This window comes from Sphaerodactylus townsendi, linkage group LG02 (assembly GCF_021028975.2).
Source record: "Sphaerodactylus townsendi isolate TG3544 linkage group LG02, MPM_Stown_v2.3, whole genome shotgun sequence".
NCBI lineage: Eukaryota > Metazoa > Chordata > Lepidosauria > Squamata > Sphaerodactylidae > Sphaerodactylus > Sphaerodactylus townsendi.
Genome location: NC_059426.1, coordinates 11003483 through 11017593, shown reverse-complemented (window position 1 = coordinate 11017593; position 14111 = coordinate 11003483).

The window sequence follows — 14111 nt, the reverse complement described above, 5'->3', positions numbered from 1 at the left end:
CCCTGAAGTGTCTTTATCATGGCCAATCCACCATTCTGTTCATGCCCTTTTTTATCACCAGGCAGTTTGGGAAGTTGCCTGTGTTTTGTTTTGTTTTGTTTTGTTTTGTTTTGTTTTGTTTTGTTTTGTTTTGTTTTGTTTTGTTTTGTTTTGTTTTGTTTTGTTTTGTTTTGTTTTGTTTTGTTTTGTTTTGTTTTGTTTTGTTTTGTTTTGTTTTGTTTTGTTTTGTTTTGTTTTGTTTTGTTTTGTTTTGTTTTGTTTCGGGGCCATCTGATTGATTGATGGATAGTTTGCTGCGTTGGAGATCTTCCCATTTTCAGATAACCTCCAAAGTCCTTTGATGAAGGGTAGGGGTGTGGCGGCTGCTGTGCATGTGGGTATGACTGGCAGTGATTTCCCTTACGTTCTACATAAAGCAACCCCTGCCCTCCCCCCGGTCTGGGGCTTGTCCATTTCTGCATCATCTTCAAGGTGTGGGTGTTGACCTTTAAGGCCTTGCGCGGCCTGGGACCCTCGTACCTCTGGGACCGCATTACCCCATATGTCCCAGTCCCACCTCTGCGTTTGGCAGAGGCCAATTTACTGGTGGTCCCTGGCCCCTCAATGATGCGGCTGGCCTCCACTCGGGCCAGGGCCTTTACGGCTCTGGCCCCAGCCTGGTGGAACACTCTTCCTCCAGCTGTCCGGGCCCTGCGGGATTTGGGTGATTTCCGCAGGGCCTGTAAGGCTGAGTTGTTCCACCAGGTCTTTGGAGAGACCAGCCACTGAGTGTGCCCCCCCCACTGTTCCATATGGGTCTTTGTTCCATGTGAGCCCTAATATCATCGGGTTTTATCTTCTCCCCTCTCTCCTCTTTTCCTGGGAGAGATTTCGTTTATGGTTAAGCACTGGCTTTTGTGGGGTGCCTAGGTTAGGAAGTGTTCGCTGTTTTTAAATGACATTTATGATAATTATGTTTTAATGATTTTATGTGTACTGTTTTGTGTTGTTCACCGCCCAGAGCCCTCTGGGGATGGGGCGGTATATTAAATCAAATAAATAAATAAGATTTCACTGGGCTCACTACACTAATAAAGCATTGATTTTTTTTAAAGGAATCCAACGGGGAAACCTCTACAAACTTTTCATCAATCCAAACATGGAGAAGGCACGAGAAGGAGGTGGACAGTAAGCAGGGGAATAGGAGGGACCATTGTGCTATAGGTGGGGGAAGGTGGGGAGAAGCAAGAAAGTCCAAGGAAATCTTAATGCCTGGTGCTCTGCTTTGCTTTCCCTGCAAAGGGAGAGAAAAAGTCACATTTTGGTGGATTCTGCTCAGGCCAAATACAATGCCTGCAGGATATTATTATATTATTCACTTCCTTTTACCATTCTTTTTGTTTACATCTACATTACCCTCCTAAGGAGGAGTCCGGCCGGTCCCTCCTTTCGGGGAGGCTTTTTAATAAATTGGGTTATGGGACCCCTGTTATTATTGTATTGATCGCTGTTTTAATGGTTTTAATGGATTTTAGTACATGTAATAATTGTTTATTTTGTTATAAACTGTATATATGTTGATGTTGTTGTGCATCGCCCAGAGCCCCTTGGGGATGGGGCGGTCTACAAATCTAAACAATAGATAGATAGATAGATAGATAGATAGATAGATAGATAGATAGATAGATAGATAGATAGATAGATAGATAGATAGATATCTACAAGATGATAGATAGATATCTACAAGATGATAGATAGATAGATAGATAGATAGATAGATAGATAGATAGATAGATAGATAGATAGATAGATAGATAGATAGATAGATAGATAGATAGATAGATAGATAGATAGATAGATAGATAGATAGATAGATAGATAGATAGATAGATAGATAGATAGATAGATAGATAGATAGATAGATGATAGATAGATAGATAGATAGATAGATAGATAGATAGATAGATAGATAGATAGATAGATAGATAGATAGATAGATAGATAGATAGATAGATAGATAGATAGATAGATAGATAGATAGATAGATAGATAGATAGATAGATCTATAACAGGAGTCGGCAACCTTTGGCACCCAAAGAGCCATTTGGCTCCGCCTCCCCAAGCCCTGCCCCCGCCCCCGGGCTCCTCAAGCCCTGCCTTCAGCCAAGTGGGCGGGATAGACAGTGATGGTGACGCAAATGATGGCAAGGTACACTTGGGACGCAGCAAGCATGCCTCCTTCCCTGCCCCTCCTCCCTCCAGTGTCCTTTCCTCTCCTTCCCAGGCACCAGACGAGGGAAGGAGGGGAAAGGATGCGGGAGGGAGGGAGGGAGGGAGGGAGGGAGGGAGGGAGGGAGGGAGGAAGGAAGGAAGGAAGGAAGGAAGGAAGGAAGGAAGGAAGGAAGGAAGGAAGGAGGGAAGGAGGGAGGGAGGGAGGGAGGGAGGGAGGGAGGGAGGGAGGGAGGAAGGAAGGAAGGAAGGAGGGAAGGAAGGAAGGAAGGAAGGAAGGAAGGAAGGAAGGGAAGGAAGGAAGGGAGGAAGGAAGGAAGGAAGGAAGGAGGGAGGAAGGAAGGAGGGAGGGAAGGAGGATGGAAGGGAGGAAGGAAGGAGGGAGGGAAGGAAGGAAGGAAGGAAGAAGGGAGGAAGGGAGGGAGGGAAGGGAGGGAGGGAGGAAGGAAGGAGGGAGGGAAGGAAGGAAGGAAGGAAGGAAGGAAGGAAGGAAGGAAGGAAGGAAGGAGAGAGAGAGAGGGAGGGAGGGAGGGAGGGAGGGAGGGAGGGGCAGGGAAGGAGGCGCGCTCGCCACGTCCCAAGTGCAACTTGCCGTTGTTGGCATCGCCGCTGCGGAGCCGCAGTACAAGGACGAAAGAGCCGCGGGTTGCCGACCCCTGATCTATAATGACTGTAACCTGTCATGAATAGGCTATGCTGAATCGACCTTTCAGATATTTCAGAAACTATGCAGATTCTCTGATCTGAGAGTGGGGTGTCTGCTGAAGATAATAGCCCTTCTTCCCTCTCTCTTCCTTTCAGTTATTTGCCCCACTAGTTATAATGAGGATGTATTATATCTGTAGCCTGCTTAAATCTTTTAGAAATGTTACATTAGTGAAATGTTAGTTATGATTTTCAGTGTTGGTTTTATGTGCATAGATGATTATTGGATGATTATTGGAATTGAGCTATGTTGTGAGCTGCCCCGAGGCCAGAAGGACTGATTAAATCAAATAGATAAAATAAGAAAAATAAAATACACCAACCCCTACTGAGTGAAAGTTACTTGATCCCTCTTCTCATCCTCCGTTCTGCAAGTAATTCTATGCGCTGCCTTGTCATTATGACAATCTAATTATGAAATCCTCTCTCATCTTTTCCTGTCCGAAATTTGATTGTTTCTATCATTATGAGTAATTGATAATGGCAAATAAAAAAATAATGGTTTAAATGATTCATTCCTATAACCTTTGCAGTTCACCTTTCCAAGAATCAAACAACTTGCCGTGAACTAAGACTTTGAAGGTGTTGACAGTTTTGGATCAATGTTGAACTTACAGGTCATTTGCCCCTTTTCAAACGGATTATCCAGAATTATGTCTTTATCAGGGGTTCTTTTTTAATCGACTTAAGGATATGCAATCAATACCTAATATGGATACAGTACCATGACTGGAACCCACTGTCAATCCCGTGGCGTGCTTGCTCGCTGTTGTAGAAGTTCAGCAACCTCACGTTCAGGTTGACACAGACATTTACACACCACATAAACCAAACTTTAGTACCTTCACAGTTCAAAAGAAGCCCCTTGACGGTAAGCGAGCATTCAGTGCGGAACAAAACATTGCAAGAAAGATGCATGAAAAAGTCAATAGCCTGAGGGCGACAGGTGCCAGTATTTGCACCTGAAATGAAAAACAGGATTGACATACGTGAGAAATGTCAGTATTTTAAAAAGGATGAACTGAGGCACATAATATTTTATGTCAAACATACAGAGCATGGTTTCATTAAATGGAGCAGGGAAGACAAATTGGCGTCAGACCTTTTTGGGGGGAGATGATTAGAGAACTAAACCTCTGGGAAGCTCTCTTAAGGTATCGATCACTAAAAGTGTGTGAGGGGTCTTTTTCTTGTGTGATAGATTTGTAGAGAAGTGGAGACCTTTTGGGACATGATGTTTAAGGAAGTTCAAAAAATTCTGATGATAACAATCTAAAAAAAAACCCCTGAGGCTTCTAAGTAACGTAGAACTTTGTTTATGTATATGATGACTCCAGCAAGAACTGGTCGCCGCATCTCAAAAAGGATATCGAAGAGATAGAAAAAGTGCAGAGAAGGGCAACGAGGATGATTGAAGGATTGGAGCACCTTCCTTATGAGGAGAGGCTGCAGCATTTGGGACTCTTTAGTTTGGAGAGGAGACGTCTGAGGGGGGATATGATTGAAGTCTATAAAATTATGTCTGGGGTAGAAAATGTGGACGGAGAGAAGTTTTTCTCTCTTTCTCACAATACTAGAACCAGGGGGCATTCATTGAAAATGCTGGGGGGAAGAATTAGGACTAATAAAAGGAAACACTTCTTCACGCAACGTGTGATTGGGGTTTGGAATATGCTGCCACAGGAGGTGGTGATGGCCACTAACCTGGATAGCTTTAAAAAGGGCTTGGACAGATTTATGGAGGAGAAGTCGATCTATGGCTACCAATCTTGATCCTCCTTGATCCCAGATTGCAAATGCCTGAGCAGACCAGGTGCTCAGGAGCAGCAGCAGCAGCAGAAGGCCATTGCTTTCACCTCCTGCATGTGAGCTCCCAAAGGCACCTGGTGGGCCACTGCGAGTAGCAGAGTGCTGGACTAGATGGATTCTGGTGTGATCCAGCAGGCTAGTTCTTATGTTCTTATGTTCTTAACTTTATATGTGCAAAAATTGAGAGATAATACCGTGTTTCCCCAAAAATAAGACAGTGCCTTATATTAATTTTTGCTTCCAAAGATGTGCTATGTCTTATTTTCAGGGGATGTCTTATTTTTCTGTGTTCTGTTCATCTGCTTCCAAACAAAAACTTTGCTATGTCTGACTTTCGGGGGATGCCTTATATTTCGCACTTCAGCAAAACCTCTACTATGTCTTATTTTCAGAGGATGTCTTATATTCGGGGAAACTGGGTAAGATACCAACAAGAGGGCTTGATTCTGAAAATTACAGAATATTCAGAAATGGCAAAGTTGACAACATATAGTTTGAATTCTTTTTTTTTTTAGAAAACTGGGAACTTTTTATGGAATATCTTTTAAAAACCTATTCAAATAGAGAAGTAGTGGCAGGGTTTGAAATCTAAAGAAAACAGTAGATTGTAACCATTTAAGAAATAACTATTGAATTAATGTTTTCGTTATATATGCATGAACCTAGAGATAACTTGTACTCAAAGATGGGATAGCTGGAAATCAATATATGACGTGTAGTTGGTGTAGTGATGCTTGGACTCAGAGGTTCAACAATATACACCCCACTTTTCCTTTTGGCTCCGATCTGAAGACTTCCTCCAATCTAAGGAGGTTTTGTCCAACTTCTTCCACTGGAGGAAGAACGAGTCCAGTTGGAAGAAGGCTCCTTGGCCTGGAAGAAAGCTATTAGGAGTACGATTGGGCGCTGCTCTTCTCTTGCAGGATGATTATTGGAGGGAATGCCAATTTCTGCAGCTCTGTGTTGTCTAGGCTTGAGAAGGGCAGAGAGGTAGAAATGGCACTGTGTAATGCTGCAACATCATGGGGTTGTCAGGATGTCTGTCATGGGGGATGGGGTGTTACTGGGCAGCTATGCTATGCCGAGCTCTGTCTGCTGTTTTGCCATGTTTCTCTCCCGCAGGTGTCCTATCTGTAACCTTGGGGTTGGAAGAACTGTTTCGGTGAATGCTGGTCTGTTTTAGGGGGAGGGGGGACACTGTTACACATTATTAAACTGTTCTGAGGGATTAGCTCAGAACAGGCCTTTGCTTTTTACCTGTCGTCAGCAATAAAACCGTTGAGCTTTCAAGTGCTTCATTGGCCCTTTCCGCACATGCAAAATAATGTGTTTTCAAACCACTTTCACAACTGTTTGCAAGTGGATTTTGCCATTCCGCACAGCTTCAAAGAGCACTGAAAGCAGTTTGAAAGTGCATTATTCTACATGTGCGGAATGAGCCATTGTCTATGCAGGGGAGTTCTGACAGTGGTCTAGAAATCCCACCAATAACCACCAAATGGTGACATCACATCATATTTTTGGTCTGAAATGACACCCTTTTCCTCTGCCACCTGCAGGTGTAACCTCTACCTGTGGGTTCTGTGGGGCAGAACTTGGAATGAGTTTGCAACAACAAATTTTAAAAACAAAATGGTTTACTTTCTTAACATACAACATCAAACATCAACATTTAACATCACACTTCAAGGTCCTGTTCAGGTTTCATTTCAAGTCCTTCTAGTTACAGTCTTCTGATATTGCCAAGTCCAATTCTTCCTGCAAGTGGGTTGGCTCCTGAAGACTCCAAGGGCTTGGTGAACAGGATTCAACATGATGAAGGTTTCCAGGAGAACTCTCACCCATTACAAACATAAAAAACCCTGAAACAATAAACTCCAACATTTACAACATAGCAAAAATAAACTACCACCTTTCCGGTAGTTCCCAACAACATTGCAGTTACCTTAACAAGGTGTTAAGGGTTTATACAAACCAAGGTCCCAGTCTGGTAGCCTTGTCTCCTCCAACTACATGAGCTCTGCAGCCTTCTCTTGCTGCTTTGAGTCTCCACCCCTTTCTGGGTCAACCCATTCTGAGCATGGGGGTTACACAGGCAAATGGGAATCTTATGGTACCCCAGTCCACAGAGGAGGGCTGCAATGGATAAAAAAATTGGTAATCGCCTTGTGAAGAGATAGTTGCTGGTAGGTTGGAGACTCGAGGTAGAGTACATTTGGAGGGAGATCTAAGTTCCAAAATTGAGAGAGATGCTGCAGTTATTAAAATGTAGGGTGACTAATGTGCAGGTGGCACCTGGAGATATCCTTGAATTTCAACTGATTCTCCAGGTTACAGAGATCAAGTCTCCCGGAGAAAACGGCTGCTTTGGATCATGGGCTCTCTAATATCATATCACGACTGAGCTCTCTGCCCTCCCCAAAGCTCACTCTCTCCAACAAAGTTGCAGGGATTTTCAAAGCTGTGGTTGGCAACACTAGGGGAACCAATGAAAATTGTTGCACATAAAGATGGTGAGCAAAGGAAGTTGCGGCACCAATCCTACACATTTATCTGATTTGTTCTACAGGGTGGTAGTGTAAAGGGCCATCAAGTTGCAGCTGACTTACAGCAACAGGGTACATAAGAACATAAGAACTACCCTGCTGGATCAGACCAGAGTCCATCTAGTCCAGCACTCTGCTACTCGCAGTGGCCCACCAGGTGCCTTTGGGAGCTCACGTGCAGGATGTGAAAGCAATGGCCTTCTGCTGCTGCTGCTCCCGAGCACCTGGTCTGCTAAGGCCTTTGCCATCTCAGATCAATGAGGATCAAGATTGGTAGCCATAGATCGACTTCTCCTCCATAAATCTGTCCAAGCCCTTTTTAAAGCTATCCAGGTTAGTGGCCATCACCACCTCCTGTGGCAGCATATTCCAAACACTAATCACACGTTGTGTGAAGAAGTGTTTCCTTTTATTAGTCCTAGTTCTTCCTCCCAGCATTTTCAATGAATGCCCCCTGGTTCTAGTATTGTGAGATGCTCAAGGCATGAGACAGAGACAGAGATGGTTTGCCATTGCCTGCCTCTGTGCAGTGACCCTGGACTTCCTTGGTGGTCTCCCACCCAAGTACTAACCAGGGCCGATTCTGCTTAGCTTCCAAGATCTGATGAGACCAGGCTAGCCTTTTTCATCCAGGTAAGGGCGTGCTCCACATATATGTTCATGATTGCACACCAGAATGGGTAATTGCCCTTGAACACATACACTTAGAGGTCACAGGCTGTTCTTCTGAGCGGCAAAATGCCTTTCTGCGCATTTGCTCTACAAGCATGACTCAGCAGAATTTGAAACACTTTTTCCTGAGTGGACCATTTATCATTCTGCTCGGGGTTCTGAGCATCTGCTCTCTCACCTGGTATCTGGCTGGGGATTGCTGGAAGCTGAATGCTGGCAACACGGACCTTTGGTCCAAGCCAGCAAGGTCAATCTTATGTTCAGTCTCATAAATAAAATATGGTGCACATGGGGAGAGGGGAGTCTGGGGAGCTGCCTGCTTGGTCTGTATGTCTGTAGTACAAAATACTGCATGAGTAGTATAAGCAGGCTGCATATTAACACTGAAACAGCCTTACCATTGGGGTGATAGGGGTTGCTCCAGTATTTCTACCATAGAGTTCTCTGGTTATTGCTAGAGTTATTCAGTGGTGGGATCCAAAAATTTTAGTAACAGGTTCCCATAGTGGTGGAATTCAAACTGTGGCATAGCGCCAATGGGGCTGGGTGGGGCACAACGGGGGCGTGGCCGGGCATTCCGGGGGCGGGGCATTCCTGGGCAAGGACGCAGCCGCTGCGCCGATCCTTGGGCAGGAAACGAATGCACGCAGGCACAGACTGTAACGCACGCCGGTGCACCTCCTGCTAGACTGCTTCCAAGTTCTGCGCGCTACTACTGAGAGGAGGGGCATAGCTAAGGTAAAAATCACGTGGCAAAATCACCAATTAGTAACCCCCTCTTGGCACTCACAAATAATTAGTAACCTACTCTCGGGAACCTGTGAGAACCTGCTGGATCCCACCTCTGGAGTTATTACTAGAGCTCTAGCAATCTTACCACAAATACCTGACAATTCCTAGAGCTATTCTTGTCACTTCCACGCAGCTCTAGGAATTGTTAGGAACTCTACAGTCAAAACTTCCTGTTAGTAGACAAGTTCTTATTTTTTTTCTTTTTTTTCCTCTTGGGATTCTGCCCCATCCCAACCCAAGGAAAGAAAATGTGGCATAGGGGAAGGAATCTGGGGATCTGCATGTTTTGGACTGTGCATCTGCAGTACAAAACACTGAATGTGAAGTAGTAGGCTGTGCACTAAGTGAAGCAATATTGCCATAGAGATGACAAAGGTAGCTCTAGTAATCTTACCATAGAGTTCTCTAGTTGTTACTAGAGTTATTACTAGAGTTCTACCTGGAATTCCTAGAACTACCTGGAAGTAGCAAAAATAGCTCTATGGCAGTGGTGGGATCCAAAAATTTTAGTAACAGGTTCCCATGGTGGTGGGATTCAAACAGTGGCGTAGCACCAATGGGGCTGGGTGGGGCACGACGGGGGCGTGGCCGGGCATTCCGGGGGGGGGCATTAATAATTTATCTGTTACTATAAAAAACTCTTACTGTAAAAAAAAGTTCCTAATTTCCAGCTGGTATCTTTCTGTCCATAATTTAAACTCATTATAGCAAGTCCTATCGTCTACTGCCAACAGAAACAACTACTTCTCCTCTAATCGACTGCCTGTCAAATACTTAATACTTTCAAATACTTAATTTTGTTTCTAGAAATCAAAAGAAGGATACTTTCCTTAAACTAGGAACTTGACCATATTTCTAAAACATGTTTTTAAAACAGCCCAACAGGGAGAATTATCCCGTTTTCTACCTTTGCTAACCAGCCACATAGGAAACAACAGGACTTTATGATTTTTGGACCTAATGGAATTTCTAACGGAAAAGCAGACCCAATTAGTAACCCCCTCTCGGCACACACAAATTATTAGTAACCCACTCTCGGGAACTGGTGAGAACCTGCTGGATCCCACCTCTGCTCTATGGTCAAAATGTTCTATAGGAAGACAAGTTCTTGTTTTTCTTTGTAAGATTTCCTCTCAGGATTCTGCCCCCGGTTGTCAAACTTCCCGCTGGTTGCATGACATTGTCTAGCAACTGCCTCCTATTGAGCATTCTACTTGGGCAGTCTTTACCACAGGTACAGCCTGGCAGAGGCCGGCAGAGGCTGAGTCATCTGTGAACACCCATCAGTACATGTGAGACAGTAGTTTGCTCCTTTATCATCGTTAGACAGCTACAAAACAGATTTGTGTGTGTTTTGTTTCTACAACAAAAGCAGCCTAATAGTTCAATTCCCTATTATCATGCAGAAGAATTAACGGCCATGCCTTATCAGACGTCCTTTTAAGCATAAGAAAAGGAAGGCGGATAAGTATTATTATCTACCTTTTGAAGTAAAATCAGTCTTTTGTCTCGTCCACAGATTAGGGTTAGTGAAAAGAAAGGCATCGCTGTTCGTCCCCTCCTCGTCCCCTTTTTAAAGGAAATTTCAGTATTGATAAATAAATATTCATCATTTGTGAGGAAGCCTCCATACTGTATTAGTATGTGAGGCTGCATAGCTTTCCTTGACTAGGGGCCTTTCCCAACTTACGGTTTGCAGCGCGCTACCCTCAGCGCGAGCGATTTCTGCCATGGGGTCCTGTTCCCCACTGCCCTGCGCAGAAGGTGCCATTTCTTCAGTGTCAGAAATGACGCGCGCTGAGGGGACGTTAGAGCGCAGAGTCGGGGCGCCACCCAGACTCGTGGGGAGCGCTGCTGGACCACGCACTATTTGGGGAGAGTAGTGCACAGCAAATGGTAAGTGGGGAAAGGGCCTCTGAGAGGCAATTTTTGTGAGGCAAAAAAAAGACATTGTGCCAGAAAATGGGCATTTCCCCACTTACCTGGGTGAGTGGTTGCTGCGTGCTATTCCCAGTGCGCGTCATTTCTGGCGCACTCCCGGGCTTCACCACGACCCCCCACTCTGCGTGGGGTCATCAAAAGGTGCCGTTTGGAGGAGCGCCAGGAATGACGCACGCTGAGGGGGCGCGACAGCGGCAGCGTCGGGGCGGCTGCGTTGTCGCCGCCCCTGTAGTGGGGAGTGCCGGGGGACCCCGCACTACTTGCAGAGAGTAGCGCGCTGCAGCAGGTAAGTGGGGAAACGACCAATGTCTGATCAGAACATGGTTCCCCTTTTTTCCTCGTGGTGCTTGAGCCATATGCTGATACCCTGGCATTCCGCATTTATATTCCACTGTGCCATGGACTGAAAGGAAGCGGCAATCTTGTTTAGCTGCTGTATGCAACGGGATGGTTTACGGCTTAAAAACTCATCAAACGTGAAACGTGCCTTCGTAAGATTTTTCCCCCCTATAAACTCAGTCATATGAGATCACTGAATTCAGTACTAGACTTTAAGCTGGAAAGATAGTGCAGCAGGAATCATGATTTCTCGTTCGACTGTTTTCTCTGGCATGAATTTAGCTGCCATTTTGGTTCCCTGGTGTCAGAACCAAGTCCTGAATGGCACAACGTATTTGAATGTACTCTGTTTGAGTACTCTGAACGTACTCTTTGAATGTACTCTGTTTACGCACTTTATAACTCAATTGACATATATGATGATTGATATGTAAAAGGGGCTCCCTTTCTCTTTCCTCTCTGTGCCTCTCTCCTTAAAGTTGATGGCTTCACATGGATTGTAGATAAGTAGGCAGATGACTCTGAGAGGCCTCCCAGCCTTGAGGAATAGGATGTCCGTTGATCCGCAGGGGGGAAGCCTAGCAGGTGACATATCTTTCTTCCTCGCTCCTTGAAGCACCTAGGCCAGAGGTGGCACTCAGAGCCCTCTCTGTGGGCACACACAGAGTTGTCCCCCCCCCCCCCCACATCTAGGCTGGTCTGGGCTGCTGGGCTCAATTATTAGCATTAAACCTAAGACCTAGTTTTGGGGAAGCAGTGTAGGTAACCCTGTTAAGCGCTGTTAAACCCCACTGATTTTGATGCGAAGAAATAAAGCGCGATCCTTTACCTGGGAGTAAGCTTGGTTGCTGGCAATGGGGCTTGTTCTGAGTAAACCCTCCTAGGGTTGTGATTCACCTGTTGGAAGAGTTGCACAGTTGCTTCAAAGCAAGGCCACCAACTACCACCAAGCTTACTCCTGAGTAACGCACACCTTGGAGCCAACCGTTTTTTCTAAACTAAAACCTCAGTATTCAGGTTAAATTGCCGTGTTGGCACTTTGCGATAAATAAGTGGGTTTTGGGTTGCAATTTGGGCACTCGGTCTCGAAAAGGTTCGCCATCACTGACCTAGGCCTTCTAAACAACTCCTTTCACACTTTGGCTGGGAAAGTGGGGGGGGGGGGGTTGAGCAAGAGATAGTGTAGGCGCAGAAGGCATAAGAAGGATATACTCTGTTGAAAAGCAAAGGTTTTCTTCTTGCCCCCCCATTACTTTCTTTCCGTAAAGGGAAGTTGGCAACCATAACGCAGCTGAACCAAAGTAAAGATGCAGGCCTGAGAATCTATTCTTTTCCTGTTACTAGGCAAGCTTGATAGCCCAATAGAACGCCCCTTGTTCAGAGTCATACAGAATGTGCCAATTCAACTGTTTTAAGGTCTCACTGTTCCCGACCAGATACCTTGAATTTGCCCTTCTTCTAGGAGACAGAAGAAAGAAACATGAAAATGTTTAGGCTCTTTGTCTAGGAAGAAGGGCAACGAACGACAATAGAGATAAGAAAGAAACAGGCCCTAGTTCATCTTGCGTCAAAGAATCAGGTGCTGACATCTTCCAATAAGAGTCTTAGACAACCCCAAATGTTTTAGGGAAAGGGAAAATCTCCTCCTTCTGTATGATTGATTGATGATGTGGGCATTTTGGGGTGTATTCTTTTCTGCCATTTTGATGTAACCTGTTGTAATGCTATAAAAGTAAGAACGCACTGCCATTTTGGCTAGGCTCCTCTGATACTATTTTGCTCCAGTTGGCTGAATAAAATTCAAATGGATTTTATTCGGTATCGGCTTGAGCTTTCTTGAGCTTCTTCTACTTTATTGGTTAACCCGTGTTAACAATAGAACAACCTAGAAATGCCAGATTCCCCAGAACTGGTTTTCTCTAGCTAGGACTTGCTGCCTTCAATAAACACTTCTGATAAAGTATCCAGAGTCTGTTTATTGGTCTAAGATTTGAGACCTAACACCTGGCAACAGTGGCTGAACCCTTGAGAGAAGAAGAAAACTCACAAGAATTTGGCTACTGGCTTATGCAACTCACTACTTGGCTTAAAATAGATTAAGTCCGGGTATAAGGGAGGAGAATTACCTTGTCTGTCTTTTTGGTGGGGACAGCGATTGGTCAAGCAGCTGGCTAGTTGGTGATGGGTGGAATGAAGGGCAGTCCTCCCGAATCAGCCACCTGAGATGACTTAGTTTATACAATACAAGGGGGCTGTGCAACTAGAATAACGAATGAGCTAATATTTGCACACAACATGGCTAGTGGTCATAGACTGTATCATTTGTGAGTTGACTAAATCTATAACAGGGGTCTGCAACCTGTGGCTCTCCAGATGTTCAACTGGCCAATTGGCCATGCTGGCAAGGACTGATGGGAATTGTAGTCCATGAACCTCTGGAGAGCCACAGGTTGCAGACCCCGGATCTATAATATATACTTTAAAGAGGCTGGGTCTCAGTAATGCCCCAGTATATTTTCAAGTAAGTCTCACATACAGATTGCATAATGTTGGACACCACTCTGAGCCCACAAGGGGAAGGGAGGCATATAAATATAATAAAATAAATAACTAAACCAACGTGCAGTGGTCAGTGGTGGGATCCAAAAATTTTAGTAACAGGTTCCCATGGTGATGGGATTCAAACTGTGGCGTAGCACCAATAGGGCTGGGTGGGGCACGACAGGGGCATGTCCGGGCATTCCGGGGGCGGGGCATTCCTGGGAGGGGCTGTGGCAAGGATGCAGCAGCTGCACCAGTCCTTGGGCGGGAAACGAATTCACGCAGACGCAGGCTGCCACACACGCCGGTGCACCTCCTGCTAGACTGCTTCAAGTTCTGCGTGCTACTGCTGAGAGGAGGGGCGTAACTAAGGCAAAAATCACGTGGCAAAATCACCAATTAGTAACCCCCTCTCGGCACACACAAATAATTAGTAACCGACTCTCGGGAACCTGTGAGAACCTGCTGGATCCCACCTCTGGCAGTAGTGCAAATACTCTCAAAGATGCCACAGATCAGTGTATCAGCTTAAGCAGCGTTCAGTGTCTGCAGTACTAA